Below are 15,786 nucleotides of genomic sequence, written 5' to 3'. Positions count from 1 at the left end.
AACTTCTCCACAACAGTATCTCGGACCTGCCTGGTGTGTTCTTTGGTTTTCATAATGCTCTCTGCACTTTAAACAGAACCCTGAGACTATCACAGAGCAGGTGCATTTATACGGAGACTTGATTACACACAGGTGGATTCTATTTATCATCATCGGTCATTTAGGACAACATTGGATCATTCAGAGATCCTCACTGAACTTCTGGAGTGAGTTTGCTGCACTGAAAGTAAAGGGGCCGAATAATATTGCACGCCCCACTTTTCAGTTTTTTATTTGTTAAAAAAGTTTAAATTATCCAATAAATGTTGTTCCATTTCACGATTGTGTCCCACTTGTTGTTGATTCTTGACAAAAAAAATTAAATTTCATATCTTTATGTTTGAAGCCTGAAATGTGGCGAAAGGTTGCAAGATTCAAGGGGGGCGAATACTTTTGCAAGGCACTGTATACATTCAACATACAATACATAAGTACTGTATTTGTTTATTATGACAATAAATCCTCAAGATGGCATTTACATTATTAACCCTTTAAGGTCTGGGCCTATTTTGTCTGATTTTGCATGCCTTTGAAGTTGCCTTTATATTTCAAAGAAAGAATTGTTTACGATGGCCTGGTTTGGTCCCTTTTTTTGTGACACCTTGAACTTCATGTCCAAACTGTTGTTTCCTTCACTGACCAAATATAAATCATCATTTTGGGCCCAAAAAGACCAAAAATTCCAAAATCGTTTTGTCAAAATTTTTAATATTGATGTCCAATTGAGATTGACAGGCGGATCGGTGCAGCGTCTGCAGTGATGCGGACTCTGCACCGGTCCGTTGTGGTGAAGAAGGAGCTGAGCCAAAAGGCGAAGCTCTCGATTTACCGGTCGATCTACGTTCCTACCCTCACCTATGGTCACGAGCTGTGGGTCGTGACCGAAAGAACAAGATCCCGGATACAAGCGGCCGAAATGAGTTTCCTCCGCAGGGTGTCCGGGCTCTCCCTTAGAGATAGGGTGAGAAGCTCAGTCATCCGGGAGGGGCTTGGTGTCGAGCCGCTACTCCTCCGCGTTGAGAGGAGCCAGTTGAGGTGGCTCGGGCATCTGGTTCGGATGCCTCCTGGACGCCTCCCTGGAGAGGTGTTCCGGGCATACCCCACCGGCAGGAGGCCCCGGGGTCGACCCAGGACACGCTGGAGAGACTATGTCGCTCGGCTGGCCTGGGAACGCCTTGGAATCCTGCCGGAGGAGCTGGCTGAAGTGGCTGGGGAGAGGGAAGTCTGGGCTTCCCTGCTAAAGCTGCTGCCCCCGCGACCCGACCCCGGACTAAGCGGAAGATAATGGATGGATGGATGGATGGATGGATGGATGTCCAATTGACAACCAAACATGCGTAACGAACCATTTTGAAACTTTGTAATATTTATTCAACATGTTAGGATGAACATTCAACCAAAAAAATTTAGAATAAATAGTCTTATATTTGACAATTCAACATAAACAACAGGTATAGCCATAGGCGTTTTTTGCCTTGATACATGCTCTCGTCAAAACAGGTTATATACAGCAGACCAAACAGTGAAGAACAGTGAAAAAATATATACCATCTAACACAAAAAGTGTTTAGAGGCCATCTCTTTATGAGTTTAGGTATTGCGGCCCATCACCTGATGAAAACTATGTACACGCAATCAAGCTTCTTGAACACACATTTATATACACAAATTGAGAAGACTGATTGTGGGGAAAAAAAAAATAACATTGGGAAAAAAAGTATTTTCAAAAATATTTACAATAAACAAGTTAATTTTTTTTCAGGCATGCCACTCCAAAAAGCAGTTTCGGCCTGGAATTCCTTGCCTTCCAATAATCTTGCACAATTGGAAGTGAAACCAAAGACATGTACAAGAGGAGTCCAATAAATGTTTCAAGCTCCTCCACTGTAGTGTCTGTCCACATAAACTTTTTCCCAATCTCTTTTCGGACTCTGCCATACTGGTTTGTGTGTTTGCACATATTCATCATTGTCGATGAGGTGAAGAACAGGTCAAAAAGTTCTTTTGGGGTGTATGCATGGTCACGATTCACCTGAGGTCCTGGTGGTCTCCGGGGTGTGAACCGGCTGCACTGTGGGGCAGTGTCTGGGTCTTGTTCTGTGCTCCATGGCACAGGTGCAGGCTGAGCCAGTGGTGATCGGCTTCTGCCGCGCTGACTTCTCCAGCCTCTCCTCCGCTGACATTTCATTGCTCTACCGTGATGACCCCTTCTCCCTCGTCCTCTTTCCATTCGGGCAGTGAATGTAGATTTTTCATTGTCACTATAAATGTACATGAAAAAAAAGTCAGTATTTATGAAAATAATAAAGTATAAAATAAAAATATATACAGCAATAAATAATAATGGAAATCTATATGTATGACAATAGAAAGAATATCATAGCTGAATATGTGCTACATCCCTAATCTTCATATAGAAAGAAGAACACCACAAATTATAAATTCCTGCCTGGGATACACACAGTGCACGTACGATTTTGGTCTGATATGCACATTTTATTATTATATACATAAACACACACTTATATTGCATCAAAATTAACTTTGTCTTGCAATATCAGAAGAAACTTTCAAAAGAAACTTTTTCAGCATTAAAAAAAAAAAGTGAGTTGGCTTACCTCTGCTCGTCGATGGCGTCACCCACGTGTTCAAATCCGTCACTATTTTCACTAGAGGACTCTTCCGAAGAAGACGATGATGACGAATTTGGACCATCCTCTTCCTCAAGTTGATCAAAAAGCACAATTGCTTGCGCTAAATTTAGTTTTCCGTTCATTCTCAAAGTCACACAAAGTCGCTCGCTCATCCAAACGGCCGTCGCTCGCCACCTCGCTGCTTCAGAACACTCCTTCCTCTCGTTCGGTCGAACCTCGCATGGCAGTTATATTTATTAGAAAAAAAAAAACGCATTTTGTGCTTCCACTGTGACTTCGAAAGGGTTCGTTTGATTTGTGTTTTTTTCATGGAGCTTCCGTTTTGAAAAAGGACAAGAAATGATGGAAATATAGACTTAAATGATCCATGCAGCGTTTTAATGTTTTTTTGAGAGGACAATAAAACTATAAAACTTAAATGACAATATCTCACGTTTTAGTTGGTCGATTGACTTAAAATAATAACGAGAGTAAACGGCAACTTCCGCACTTTAAAACGAGACCAACCAACGGCATGTGGGTGACGTAATTAAAACGTGAGGGCGCTTCAAAGACGACGTGCGCTGAGGACGCGCCGGCGCTTCCTTCGACTCTCAAGGGTTAACATTCTTTCTGTGAGAGGGATCCAGGGATAGAAAGACTTGTGACTTTGTATATTGTGACTAAATATTGCCATCTGGTGTATTTGTTGAGCTTTCAGTAAATGATACTGTGGCCATCCCAAATGCATGATGGGAAGTGGAACCATGACTGTGCATCATGCTACCAATTTATATATCTTCTCTGCGTTGGGAAATAACTTTAGGTGTTCAGACAAAGATCAATTGCCACCTTGCTTTCTAATCATAGGGAGAGGGATTGCAAGGCTTTAGCCAATTTCTACTCATTTTGCGCTGCCTTTTATCTCTCTATATAGGTAAAACAGCGTCATTACAGATTGAGCGCGACAATGAGTGAGACGGTCGTGCAGCGCATACATTAATTGCGTTGAATATTTTAACGTGACACATTTTTTAATAAATTCATTTCCGCCATTACCAGGACAAATTTGATAACCCTACCTTAAGCCCAGGGCCGGCCCAGGCCATTTGGAGGCCCTAAGCAAAACAATGCAAAGGGGCCCATATTTTTGGCCCACCATTTTGTCACAGTGTACTGTGAAACCCATACATGCAATCCAACCCATACGTCCATATTTTGTATATTAATCAGATTTTGTTGCACTGCATACTTCAAACTTCTCACCCCAAATGATTGTAAGTACTTACAGTAGATAGCGCTAAACCTTTTTCTAAAAGAGGAAAGAAAGAAGTTAAGGAAGAACTTTTAATTTTTTTAAGCTTGTAATCAAGTATCAAAACTGACAAAAGTAAAATAAAGCAAACTGTAGTAAACAAAACAGAATATAAATTAAACAATTGCCAGATCGGGGGCCCCCTAGTGGTCAGGGGCCCTAAGCAGCTGCATAGTCTGCGTATAGGCTGGGCCTGCCCTGCTTAAGCCTAAACTAAAGACTCTGGATGAGTGTAACATGTTATGTCTATAACATTAAATATATACTGTATATATTAAAAAAGCGCATGGCCGATATTTTTTTGCCGATTCCGATACTTTGAAAATGACGTGATCGGACCCGATCGATCGGCATCCCGATCGTTCGATCGGGACATCTCTAGTTTTAATATTGACGATTTTGACAAAAAAAAGTCAAGAAAAAACAAAAAATCCAGAAATTTGCATATTCCATCCAACCAATACAAAAAAAGGTGTTTTTTTACTACAAAAAAAGTCAACTTTCAATTAATTATATCAGCTATGCACTCAATACTTGGTCGGGAATCCTTTGGCAGAAATGACTGCTTCAATGCGGCGTGGGATGGCGGCAATCAGTCTGTGGCACTGCCGAGGTGTGGAGACGGGTCTGTGATGCTGTGGGGCTGTTTTGCTTCCAAAGGCCCTGGGAACCTTGTTAGGGTGCATGGCATCATGAATGCTTTGAAATACCAGGACATTTTAAATCAACATCTGTTGCCCTTTGCCCAAAAGCTGAAGATGGGTCGTCACTGGGTCTTTCAGCAAGACAATGACCCTAAACATATGGCCAAATCTACACAGAAATGGTTCACCAAACACAAAATCAAGCTCCTCCTATGGCCATCTCAGTCCCCAGACCTCAACCCCATTGAAAACCTGTGGGGTGAGCTGAAGAGGAGAATACAGAGGAGATGACCCAGGTCTCTGGATGATTTAGAGAGAATTTGCATAAAGGAATGGCTGAAGAGCCCTCTTTCTGTCTTTGCCCATCTTGTGAAACATTATAGGAGAAGATTAGGTGTTGTTTTGTTGGCAAAAGGGGGTTGTACAAAGTATTTACACCAGGGGTGCTAATAATTGTTTGATGTTAAATAATTATTTCTTTATGTGGGATTTTTCCCCCACTGAATAAATGCACTTGTATTGAAGGTTGGACTTTTCGTTTTTCAATTAAGGTCCCATATTATTTAGAGAAAAAAAAAATATTAGAAGCTAAAAAACACATAATTATTATAAATCTAATAATTATGGAGGGCACTGTATTTACCCTTTTAAAGATTTTTATTTTTAAATTTTATTTGTTTGGATCGATTATTTATCATCTAAAATATCGGAGAAAATGCGACAGTAACAAAAAAAATACCATTAAACGAGTTATGAGGTAAATATCCGTGACTTTTTTACAGACACCATTTTTTTCATTGTGACGTAATTTTTTAATAAGTTTAGAATATGCGAGTGAATCATTTTTTAAAGTCGTTTTTTTTCTTTTTTTTTTTGTTATAAACTAAATATTAGACATCAATAATGATTCTAAACTAAACATGTCAGACAATTCGAATAATAAATATAATTACCGTAATTTCCGGACTATAAACCGCTACTTTTTTCGTTCATTTTTAATCCTGCGTCTTATAGTCCAGTGCGGCTTATTTGTAGATTTCGGTTAATTGGCAACACATGCCTCCTACTATGCATTGCAGCACTACAGATGTAAGTAACAATCAAAATTCATGTTCTGTACTAATTATTTATGCATTTACTGTTCCAGTTTCATTAATTGCTTGTTATGGTATTTGGTAACACTTTATTTGACAACGGCATCATAAGACTGTCATAACACCGTCATAGTTATGACATGAGACTATCATGGGCATTACTGAATGCTTATGACAGATGTCATTAAGTGTCATCCAGCAAATTATGTTACCAACTCCATTTATGTCCAGCTTGGATCTTTTAAATCCATTCAAAGTGAGATAATTTGCCAGATAAAACTAAATGATATCTCTTATAAGCATTTGTTGATGCTCATGACAGTGTCATGTCATAATTATATCTAATTGTCTCATGACAGTCTTATGGCGCCACTGTCAAACAAAGTGTTACCAAATACCGTAACTAGCAATTGATTAAACAACAGGAACAGTGATTGAAAAATAATTAGTACAGAACATTTAAGAAAGTATTTAACTGTTATTTACATCGGTTGCGCTGCAATGCATGCTAGGAGGCATGTTGGACAACAACAGTGTTGACAGCAGGTGGCATAAAAGATTGACTGTCTCCCAAGGGAGCAGTGATGGCCAAATGAAGCTTCTTGAAGCAATGAAGCTTTGCAAACAATTGGTTCAAAGCTTCATGGTGGTTCATTTGATCTTCTGACCGTCGTACGATGCCGCTATCTAATGAAGTGTTACCGGTTATTATCTTTTGGTGTAAATATCCCATAATACAGTGAGGACAGCTGCGGCTTATAGTCCAGTGCGGCTTATCTGTGAACAAATGCCGTTTTCCTGTCACATTTGGGGGGTGGCGGCTTATAATCAGGTGCGCCTTATAGTGCGAAAATTACGGTACGTACCTTCGTTTTATGGGTAAGTTTAAGCAAAAGCAGTTGCGCGACGTCTATAAACAGGGGTTTCCAGGGTAAAACGGACAAATGAAAAATAGTTTGGGGACTTAATGTGTCATGAATCTGCTATGGCAGCATATAGACATATTTTTCTATCAAATACAACAGTTCTTTTGGCTTAAAATACAGCAGTTTCTTTTAAAGAGGGATGCAAGAGCAGAAACTGCTTTATAATTATATAGTTACAGTGGGGCAAATAAGTATTTAGTCAACCACTAATTGTGCAACTTCTCCCACTTGAAAATATTTAAGAGGCCTGTAATTGTCAACATGGTTAAAGCTCAAACATGAGAGACAAAATGTGGAAAACCCCCCAGAAAATCACATTGTTTGATTTTTAAAGCAAATCATGGTGGAAAATAAGTATTTGGTCAATACCAAAAGTTCATCTCAACGCTTTGTTATGTACACTTTGTTGGCAATAACGGAGGCCAAATGTTTGCTGTAACTCTTCACAAGCTTTTCACACACTGTTGCTGGTATTTTGGCCCATTCCCCCATGCAGATCTCCTCTAGAGCAGTGATGTTTTGGGGCTGACCTTGGGCAACAAGGACTTTCGAATCCCTCCGCAGATTTTCTATGGGGTTGAGACCTGGAGACCGGCTAGGCCACTCCAGGACCTTGAAATGCTTCTTTCGAAGCCACTCCTTTGTTGCCCTGGCTGTGTGTTTGGGATCATTGTCATTGTGAAAGACCCAGCCACGTCTCATCTTCAATGCCTTTGCTGATGGAAGGAGATTTTCACTCAAAATCTATCGATACATGGCCCCATTCATTCTTTCTTTTACACCAGATATGTCCAAAGTGCGGCCGGGGGGCCAAATGTGGCCCGTAGTCAAATTTCATCCGGCCCCCAGCCTGTCATAAAATCAATAACGTCTGGCCCGTACACAGACTTAATAAATTGGTCAACAGTACTGCTACCAGCATACGTATGAAGTAGCTTACACACTAAATGCTGCTCCTCATTTACCCACTAAAAGGCAGCACCACTCTAAGGAACATTACCCAGTGTGACCCTTTACTTCCAATTTTCTAAAATGGCGACAATCAACAAAAAAGGAAAGTTCACTGCGACGGCCAGCGCTTCAAGGATAGATGGAAATTGGACTATTTCTTCACTAAAATACGCAACAACTGTGTCTGCCTCATTTGCAAAGAGACAGTCGCTGTTTTTAAATAGTTCAATGTGAGGCGATATTACCAAACAAGATACATTGACATGTACGACAAGATTACAGGGAAGATACGCAGCGAGAAACTGAAGGTAGTTTGACTTCACAGCAGCAGTATTTTGCAAGAGCCCTAGAGTCGAAAGAGAACACCACAAAGGCTAGTTGAGAGATAAAATTTGCTTAGATATATTGTTCTACGTAAAGGACGTCAGCCAAGGTCGGCCCCCCACATTTTTACCACACCAAATCTGGCCCCCTTTGCAAAAAGTTTGGACACCCCTGCTTTACACAGATCAGTCGTCCTAGTCCCTTTGCAGAAAAACAGCCCCAAAGCATGATGTTTCCACCCCCATGCTTCACAGTGGGTATAGTGCAATTCAGTATTCTTTTTCCTCCAAGCAAGAGAACCTGGGTTTCTACCAAAAAGTTCTATTTTGGATTCATCTGACCATAACACATTCTCCCAGTCCTCTTCTGGATCATCCAAATGCTCTCTAGCGAACCGCAGAAAGGCCTGGACGTGTACTTTCTTCAGCAGGGGGACACGTCTGGCAGTGCAGGATTTGAGTCCCTGGCGGCGCATTGTGTTACTGATAGTAGCCTTTGTTACTGTTGTCCCAGCTCTCCATAGGTCATTCACTGGGTACCCCCGTGTGGTTCTGGGATTTTTGCTCCCCGTTCTTGTTATCATTTTGACACCATGGGGTGAGGAGGGAGTTGAAAGTCCGTGTTGCCCAAGGACAGCCCCAAAACATCACTGCTCTAGAGGAGATTTGCATGGAGGAATGGGCCAAAATACCAGCAACAGTGTGTGAAAAGCTTGTGAAGAGTTACAGAAAACGTTTGGCCTCCAACAAAGGGTACATAACAAAGTATTGAGATGAACTTTTGGTAAAACCAAATACTTATTTTCCACCATGATTTGCAAATAAATTCATTAAAAATCAAACAATGTGATTTTCAGTTTTTTTTTTTCTCTCTCCACATTCTGTGTCTCATGGTTGAGGTTTACCCAGGTTGACAATTACAGGCCTCTGTAATATTTTCAAGTGGGAGAACTTGCACAATTAGTGGTTGATAAATACTTATTTGCCCCACTGTACATGTGGTGTGGGGTGTGTCTTTACCCCTCCCAGCGGCTCAAAATCTCACAATACATGGTCCCATTTATCCTTTCCTTTACACGAATCAGGTGTCCTGGTCCTTTTGCAGAAAAAATGTGGTAAAGCATGATGTTTCCACCACCATGCATCATCGTAGGTATGGATACAATTCAGCATTCTTTCACCTTTCAAACACAAGGGGTTGCCAAAAAGTTTAATTTTTTGTTTCATCTGACTATATGACATTCTCCCAGTCCTCTTCTGGATCATCCAAATGCTCTCTAGCAATCTTCAGATGGGCCTGGACGTGTACTGGCTTAAGCAGGGGGACACATCTGGCACTGCAGGATTTGAGCTCCTGGTGTCAGAGTGTGGTATTGAAAGTAGCCTTTATTACTTTGGTCCCAGCTCTCCCCAGGTCATTCACGAGCTCCCCCTGTGTGATTCTGTGATTTTTGCTCACTGTTCTTGGGATTATTTTGACCCCACAGGGTGACATTTTGCGGGGAGTGCCAGATCAAGGCAGATGATTAGTGGTCTTGCATGTTTTCCATTTTCTAATAATTGCTCCCACAGTTGATTTCGTCACACCAAATTGCTTACCTTTTGCAGATGAAGTCTTCCCAGCAAGATTCAGGTCTAGAATTTTGTTTCTGGTATGTCCTTTAACAGCTCTTCGGTCTTGGCAACGGTGAGGTTGGAGTGTGACTGTTTGAGGTTGCGGACAGTTGTCTTTTGTACAGAGAATAAGTTCAAACACGTGCCATTAATAGAGGTAACGAGTGAAGGACAGAGGAGCCTCTTAAAGTGATCCTCTAACTTAAATACATGTAGGCTCTAATAAACCACAATTGTTCTCTTGTACTAAAATATGTTGTTAGAAACACATAAAATGTTAAATCAATGGCAATAATTTATAATATTTAGTCCATATTTTGACCGTTAGTTGGCGCCATGGTTTGCAGGCTCGCAGTGATGACGTCATTGGCATCTTTCGTGTTTAACAATTGCTTATTGCTGCCTAAACTCGAAGTAAAATGCCACGATGTGCTGCTTTTGGATGCAATTTCCAGTCAAATGGAAACAAAGTGAGTGGTCAAGGTGGAATTATTATTTTTAGTGAATAAATGTGCATAAGCGGAAGCTTCTCCCCCTTTTTGGTCCCTGTATGCACATATCCTACCCACCACGCTTTACAACTAGCGCCCAAACATTTTTCCTGGATCCTCAGTCAAGTAAGGGATCCGTCTATTTTCTGGATCCGACGGTCCCACCGCGTCTGCAATATTGGTTTCGGATCTGTCCATTTTTTTTATTCGTCGGTCCCACAGCGGCTTTTCGGATCAGTCTATTTTGTGGAATCGACGGCCTAATCGCGGCTGCGACATTGCCATGGTATCGGACTAATTCCTGGATCTTCGAGTGAGTAAAAAACGCGGATTTGGATTACTATTGCTATCTTTTTTGTTGACTATTCTTCGTGGGAGTTTTCCCCAAATCATACTAAATAATTAAAGCACTATGGCACGTTACAGTGACGACAGTGACTCTGACGTGGACCTTACAACAATGTTGGGAGTTCGTCAGGGAACGCGTGTTTGCGTACTGCTGAGCTCCCGTGTGAAGACTGGTCAAGGTGGAGATATTATTTTTTTGTGAATAAACGTGCATAAGTGGAAGCTTCTCCCCTTTTTGGTACACGTATCCTAGCTACCACGCGTTACAATGTACAAGACATGGATTACACAAGGTGTGCTCTTTGGCCTGTACAGTAAGCACACGACAGCTCTGGATGCTAACAATCTACATAATTATATTGAGATAAGTTTGAAAACGCAATATGCTTACCTTGAATATCTACTAATAAAACCGGACAGCATACACTCTCGCTCCCAACCGGACTTCCCAACAGGACTGTCTCGCATCACCAGTTTTGCCCAACTTTTGTCTTATCAGGTATTTGCTGCACGCATTTTTCCCTGAAGCTCGTCTTGTGAACGACCGACAGTGCTGTCCTGCTCTTCAATTTTCAGATCTGGTTCAAATAGGAAGGGTAGAACTGACGACATGTTGAGAAAGCTAATGAGTGACACGCTGGAATTTCGGCAACGGGACCAGTGACGTCACGCACTGCGACGTAACAAGAACGGCGACCTATCACTCAAAATAATTTTACAAACTTTCTTAAAACAAAAACTTTAAGAGGGGTTTTAATGTCAAATTATTATAACCCATACTAACATGTATCTTTTAAGAATTACTTGTCTTAAAAACAGAGGATCCCTTCAAAGAAGTTACAGCTCTGTAAGAGCCAGAAATCCTGCTTGTTTGGAAGTGACCAAATACTTATTTTACACCATAATTTGCAAATAAATTCTTTAAAAATCAGACAAATTGATTTTCTGATTTTTTTTTTTTCTCATTTTGTCTCTCATCGTTGAGGTACACCTATGAAGAAAATTACAGGCCTCTGTCATCTTTTTAAGTGGGAAAACCTGCCACAATTGGTGGCTGACTAAGTACTTTTTTGCCCCACTGTATCTTTGAGTGAGAAACTGAACCCCTAATTGCTCCTGATGCATTGTCCAGAGGTGTGTAGAGTAGCCAAAAATTTTACTCACATAAGAGTAGCATTACTTCAAAATAATATTTTTTAAGTAAGAGTAAAAATAGTCATCCAAAAATGTACTTAAATACATGTTTATAATAAGTCTTTGGTGAAAAGAATACTCAAGTAGTGAGTAACATTGTGAGTAACTGCTTGACTGAATATGGGGTGCATAGGTGACAATATTGAATACTGTGGTACATGCCCAAGCAGGCTGCCATTATTGTTGCCACTCGACAACTTTTAATTCCTCATTTCGACGTGTGAGTCCGTGCTCAAGCCACGTGTTGCAGGTGTCGCTAGTTTTGTCGCAACACCTTCAGAGAAATGTACGTGCCCCTCGTGACATTTTATTTCGGCGTGAGCTTTTGTTTTGTTGTCAATAAATAACATCAGAATTGTCACTCCAATAAGATGGATTTTATGGATGCTGTACAATTCACTGCCATTGACAGCAGCAGACATCAAGTCCATTTGAACAGGGTTCCCTGGTATTAAATGATTAGGTTTTAGTAATATGCCAATGTTACTATGTGGTCACTGGTAAAACAGCTCATTTTTAGAAAATCTCTAAGTTGGGTGACTTGGTATAACAATTAGTGCTACTACGATTAATCGATTACTCGAGTAATTCGATTAGGAAAAAAATATTCGAATTAAATTTTGCTGCTTCGAGTATTCGTTTTATTAAAGTGGCGTTGTAAGGGTTTGTTTTGAAAGTGTTTGCCTTGTTTTATTTATTTGGGATTTGGGACACTGCCCTCTAGTGGCAACAGTTAATTTGACATAACTCATTTCACATGCCTGAATCCAGCTGCTCCCTGTTAAAACTAACATAAGCTAAGTTTTTATAAGTTTTTGTTTAAGCTAATGTTTTTTTTTATTTTTATGCATTCGTAATTTAGGTTATTAGTATATTTTTTGTGGGAATATGTGTTTGAACCATTTTTTAAGAGCATTGTAAAAAACAAAACAAAAAAACGTTAGCATTTTATAGCATTTAAGCTAGCGGACTTTTGTTATGTAAGTTAGCTGATTGTTCTTTTGTTGTACTTTGTAATTTTTTTGTGTTCCTTATCCGATTACTCGATTATTTGAACTAATTAGTTCATCGATTAATTAACTACTAAAATAATTGATAGCTGCAGCGCTAATAACAATATATATATATATTTTTTTTCATTTATTCATATGTATAGTCTATATATATTTTAATATTTTGTTTGCCAAAACACTGTGGAAAATCTACTGTTTTTAAATAACAATAGCAAATTATCCTTATAGCACTTGTTTTCATACATTTTGTTCACACAAGCACGTTCTTATCATTTTCTTATACAAATTCTTTGAACTGCTAACACTGTTCGCCTCTTGGATTTCATGACCACATGGTAGCGCCAGAGAGCAAATTAACCATCATGGTGCCTTGAATCAATTGGCTGCAAAGCGTTTATTGTACGTAAATATGTAAAAGTACAATGCTAGACTGTTAGTGAAAGTAGCTAGCAGCCGCCTGATGTAAACAGAGCTTTTCCAGTGAAAATTCTTGTGAATAAATGCTTAAATCCCCAAATTCTTTATAGATATGGAAGTAAAACAGTCTTGATTCTTGGTTAAAAGTAAAAAAAAAAAAAAAAAAAACATGCAGTTAGCGTTTATTTGTACAATGCTAGTCTGTTAGTGCTAGTAGCTAGCGGCCGCCTGAAAATTATTGTTAATAAATGCTTAAATCCCTGAATTCTTCATAGATATCGAAGTAAACCAATCTTGATTCTTGGTTAAAAGTAAAAAAAAAAAAAAAAACATGCAGTTAGCGTTTATTTGTACAATGCTAGTCTGTTAGTGCTAGTAGCTAGCGGCCGCCTGATGTAAACAGAGCTTTTCCGGTGAAAATTATTGTTAATAAATGCTTAAATCCCTGAATTCTTCATAGATATGGACGTAAAACAGTCTCGATTCTTGGTTAAAAGCAAAAAAAAAAAAAAAAAAGGTGATGTTAGCATTGATTTTACGTAAATATTGCGAACTATGACGCCAATGTCGTAACGACTAATTTCTCTCATTGATTATTTTCACAACATCTCAAAATGCATGCATCGTACAAAAAATATAATAATTACCTTGAATCCTCGAACAAATCACTCCTGAAGAACATCCATCTTTTTTGTATGCAGTACAGCTTTCGTACTTTTTCAACCTAAATCCGGCGTTAGATCACTGCCCGAGAGTGTTTTAGAATAACTCCTCCGTATGTGGGCAGGCCCCCTACTTGAAGGCGTGGTGCAGTGACGGAGCGACCCGTCAATATCATTATGAAGTCTATGACTGCTCAGTTACCTCTCACTTCCTTGCCACCAGATGTCAACACTGTCATGCCTCCCAGCATTAAATACAAAAAATATAATAATTACCTTGAATTCTTGAACAAATCACTCCTGAGACATCAGTCCTGTTTGTATGCAGTACGGCTTTCGTACTTTTTCAACCTAAATCCGGCGTTAGATCGCTGCGTGTGACCGACTGCTAATAAATGAAGCCTAGTGTGGGACGGCCCCCTTCAGGAAGGCGTGACGCAGTGAATGGGGAATGTGTCACGTCAATATACAGTGCCTTGCAAAAGTATTCGGCCCCCTTGAATCTTGCAACCTTTCGCCACATTTCAGGCTTCAAACATAAAGATATGAAATTTATTTTTTTTTGTCAAGAATCAACAACAAGTGGGACACAATCGTGAAGTGGAACAACATTTATTGGATAATTTAAACTTTTTTAACAAATAAAAAACAGAAAATTGGGGCGTGCAATATTATTCGGCCCCTTTACTTTCAGTGCAGCAAACTCACTCCAGAAGTTCAGTGAGGATCTCTGAATGATCCAATGTTGTCCTAAATGACCGATGATGATAAATAGAATCCAAATGTGTGTAATCAAGTCTCCGTATAAATGCACCTGCTCTGTGATAGTCTCAGGGTTGTGTTTAAAGTGCAGAGAGCATTATGAAAACCAAGGAACACACCAGGCAGGTCCGAGATACTGTTGTGGAGAAGTTTAAAGCCGGATTTGGATACAAAAAGATTTCCCAAGCTTTAAACATCTCAAGGAGCACTGTGCAAGCCATCATATTGAAATGGAAGGAGCATCAGACCACTGCAAATCTACCAAGACCCGGCCGTCCTTCCAAACTTTCTTCTCAAACAAGGAGAAAACTGATCAGAGATGCAGCCAAGAGGCCCATGATCACTCTGGATGAACTGCAGAGATCTACAGCTGAGGTGAGAGAGTCTGTCCATAGGACAACAATCAGTCGTACACTGCACAAATCTGGCCTTTATGGAAGAGTGGCAAGAAGAAAGCCATTTCTCAAAGATATCCATAAAAAGTCTCGTTTAAAGTTTGCCACAAACCACCTGGGAGACACACCAAACATGTGGAAGAAGGTGCTCTGGTCAGATGAAACCAAAATTGAACTTTTTGGCCACAATGCAAAACGATATGTTTGGCGTAAAAGCAACACAGCTCATCACCCTGAACACACCATCCCCACTGTCAAACATGGTGGTGGCAGCATCATGGTTTGGGCCTGCTTTTCTTCAGCAGGGACAGGGAAGATGGTTAAAATTGACGGGAAGATGGATGCAGCCAAATACAGGAACATTCTGGAAGAAAACCTGTTGGTATCTGCACAAGACCTGAGACTGGGACGGAGATTTATCTTCCAACAGGACAATGAGCCAAAACATAAAGCCAAATTTACAATGGAGTGGTTCAAAAATAAACGTATCCAGGTGTTAGAATGGCCAAGTCAAAGTCCAGACCTGAATCCAATTGAGAATCTGTGGAAAGAGCTGAAGACTGCTGTTCACAAACACTCTCCATCCAACCTCACTGAGCTCGAGCTGTTTTGCAAGGAAGAATGGGCAAGAATGTCAGTCTCTTGATGTGCAAAACTGATAGAAATATACCCCAAGCGACTTGCAGCTGTAATTGGAGCAAAAGGTGGCGCTACAAAGTATTAACGCAAGGGGGCCGAATAATATTGCACGCCCCACTTTTCAGTTTTTTATTTGTTAAAAAAGTTTAAATTATCCAATAAATTTTGTTCCACTTCACGATTGTGTCCCACTTGTTGTTGATTCTTGACAAAAAATTAAAATTTTATATCTTTATGTTTGAAGCCTGAAATGTGGCGAAAGGTTGCAAGGTTCAAGGGGGCCGAATACTTTTGCAAGGCACTGTATGATGAAGTCTATGACATAC

Source organism: Corythoichthys intestinalis, chromosome 16 (assembly GCF_030265065.1).
Source record: "Corythoichthys intestinalis isolate RoL2023-P3 chromosome 16, ASM3026506v1, whole genome shotgun sequence".
NCBI lineage: Eukaryota > Metazoa > Chordata > Actinopteri > Syngnathiformes > Syngnathidae > Corythoichthys > Corythoichthys intestinalis.
Note: the sequence above shows the minus strand (reverse complement) of the source record.